Here is a 3,525-nt window from a genome sequence, read left to right as displayed (position 1 = left end):
GCTTTCAGCCAAGATCCATTTGGGATCAGCAATGATATTCCTCCTCCCTAGTACTCTTCTAAGAAGCCCTGTGGAAGAGTGGGCTACACATTCAGCTGCTAATCATGAAGTCAGCAGTTCTACTCCAGCAGATTCAGTTCAGGAGAAAAAGGAGCTTCTTTGCTTCCATCAATAGTTTCAGTCTTGCAAACTCAAAGGGGCAATTTCTTCTCTGACTTAGAGTCACTATGAGCCCTAATGTACTCGATGACAATGGGCATGACAATGGGGAGTGGGTGGTCCTGAATCTGGTTTAAATTTGTGGCAATAAGTATCTATATACCAGTTTAAAGGTACATTCAGCAAATTTTATTTGCATGTACATGAATAATTTCTGTATTCTATTGGGTCATCTTTCTGTGAAATATGGGTGCCATTCAGTCAGTTGGCAAGGTAGCTTTATTCTAAAGCTCTTAGCAATGATTACTGAATACGTCCCGTCCGGCACACTATCAGTTTGCTGACATTTTTCAGTGACTATGACATCAATTCCTGGCACCTTGTTTTTTGCTGATGCCTTCAGTGTCATTTGAACTTCTTGCTTCCATACTTGGTCATACCACCATTCTTGATCATATGCTCCTTCTCGAAATGACTGGATGTGAACCAATTCTTTTTGGACAGTGACTAGGTATTCCTTTCATCTTCTGTGGATAATGCTTGCATAATTCAATATTTTGACTATTGTGATGGTTGTCAGGTGCCAACACATTGGTTCCAGCTCACAGTGACCCTATGTAATACTGCCTAGTCCTGTGCTACCTTCACATTGTTCTTGTACTTGAGTCCATGGCTACAGTCCCTGTGCCAATCATCTTGTTGAGAGCCTTCCTCTTTTTCGCTGCCCCTCCCTCCACTTTACCAAGCATGATGTCCTTCCCCCAGGACTGCTTTCTCCTGGCACCAGGTCCCAGGTTTATGGGACAACATCTGCCACATTTGCCTCTAATGAGTATTCTAGCTGTCCTTCTTCCAAGACAGATCCGTTTGTTCTTTTGGCAGTCTATAGTACCTTGTATCTTCTTCACCAGCACGGTAATTCAAATGTAGTAATTCTTCATCAGTCCTCCTTCTTCACTGTACAATGTTCACATCCATATGAGGCAATTGAAGATACCATGGCTTGGCTCAGGATCTCCTTAGTTCTCAAAGTGACTTCCTTGCTTTTCAACGCCTGAAAGAGGTCTTGTGCAGCAGATTTACCTAATGGTCTCTTGCTGGATGCTTCCATGAGTATTGATTGTGAATTCAAGTCAGACAAAATCTCTAAAATGTCAATCTTTTCTCCATTTGTCATGATGCTGCCTGTTGTTCCTGTTGTGAGGATGTTGTTTTCTTTACACTGAGTCATGATTCATGCTGAAGGCTGCAGTCCTTGACCTGCATCAGCCGGGGCTTCAGCTCCTCCTCACTGCCAGCCAGCAAGGTTGAACCATCTGCAAAGTTCAGGTTGTTAGTAAGTCTTCCTCCAATCTTGACGCCACATTCTTCTTTGCAAAATCCGGCAGATTAAACAAGGAAACCCTGTTATACAGCTTTTCTGATTTTAAATACTGATTCCCTTGTTCTGTTTGTATAACTGCCTCTTGATCCAGGGACAACTTCTGCATGACCATATTGTGACTCAATATTGCAACCCAAAGCTTGGATTTTTTCTTAAATGCTTTCCACGTAAGAAAATCTGAGAGTTCATTCCTTTTGCTTTTCTAGTTCTAAGTCTTTGTATATTTCATTAAAATACACTGTCTTCTGTAGTTGCCCTTTGACATATTCTATTAAGCTCTTGTATTTCATCATTTCTGACATCTTCCTTAGCTACTCTATGTTCAATGGAAAATTTCAGAACCTCTTCTGACATCCGTTTTTGCATGTTTTTTATTCCTTTTCTGTTTTTTCAAAGGCCTTCTGCTTTTTCTAAGTATGATGCTCTTGATGTCATCTTACAACTCGTGTGATCTTGAGATGTTCTCAAGATTCAAGTGCAATATAACCAATGTCATAATCTGGCTCTTGTGAACTTATTTTAATATTCTTAGCTTCAAGCTGAACTTCTACCATTGACCATTAGCCTTGTTTTGCCTAGTGATATTAAGCTTCTCCATTGTCTCTTCCTACAATGTCTCTTCCTACAAATACAGTCGATTTAATTTCTATGAATTCCATCTGGTGAGGTCTATATGTATGGTAACCTTTTATATTATTGGAAAAAGGATATTTGCTATGATTAAGTCTTAAGATCTGGCAAAATTCTATCACACAATATTCAGTTTCTATCACCAAAGGTCATGTTTTCCAATTACTGATCTTTCCTCTTTGTTTCCAACCTTCTGACTTCAATCACCAGTAATTATCAATGCATCTTGATTACCTGTTTGATTAACTTCAGACTGAAAAAATTGATAGAATTCTACAATTTCTTCATGGTTGGCTTTAGTGATTCTGCATAAATTTGAATAATAATTTCCTTATCACAGACAGCATTGTACTTCATAATAGATCTTCAAATTCAAATTCATTTATGCAATAAAAGCAAAGATATTCCCCTTGAATTTGCCATAACTGCTATAGTAAACTATATCATTTTCTGATTCAAAATTGCCAATTGCATTTCATTTTAATTCTATTTACATATATAATGCCAGTTTTATAAGTACCATTATTTTATGTAATACATAAACTCATTATAAACAGAATATTAAAATTTAAATTTCCAACAAGATAAAAGGTAAAATTTGAGTAAGACATATATTTTTAAATTTTTTTATTTTAATAGATTTTAGCTCAATTTATTGATGCACATATTTGCATAAACTTTAGGTTGTGAATTTAATTTTCTACTATCACATCATTGTTTTTTGTTTTTTTATAAATCATTTTATGGGGGCTCTTACAACAATTTTATAAGCTCGTATAAAAACCCACACATTAATTGTATCAAAAGCGCTTGCACATACGTTCCCATCTTCATTTTCAAAACATTTTCTTTCTACTTGAGCCCTTGGTATCAGCTCCTCTTTTTTTCCCTCCCTCCCCCACTCTGCCACCCTTGTGAACACTTTATAAATTATAAATTATTTTTATTTTCATATCTTATTCCTTCTGTTGTATCCCTTCACCCATGTTTCTGTTGCTCATCCCCGGGGGGTACAGGGAGTTATATGTCAATCTTTGAGAATAGCTCCCCCTTTCTCCCCCTTCTCCCACCTTCTGTCTACCCTCATGGTATCCCTACTCCCATTACTGTTCCTGAGGAGTTTATCTGTCTGGGATTCCAAGTGTTGAGAGCTCTCATCTGTACCAGTGTATATGCTCTGGTCTAGTCAGATTTGTACGACAGAACTGGGATCATGATAATGGGGCAGGGGGGCGGGAAGCATTGAAAGAACTAGCAGACAGTGTAAGACATAACAAAATAATAATAATTTATAAATTATCAAGGGTTCATGAGGGAGGGGGGAGCAAGGAGGGAGAGGAAAAATAAGGAGC

The sequence above is a fragment of the Echinops telfairi genome, unplaced genomic scaffold, assembly GCF_000313985.2.
Source record: "Echinops telfairi isolate 266 unplaced genomic scaffold, ASM31398v2 ScPeMD7_1;HRSCAF=3_0, whole genome shotgun sequence".
Lineage (NCBI taxonomy): Eukaryota > Metazoa > Chordata > Mammalia > Afrosoricida > Tenrecidae > Echinops > Echinops telfairi.
The sequence above is the reverse complement of the archived record's forward strand: the minus strand, read 5'-3'. Positions refer to the sequence as shown.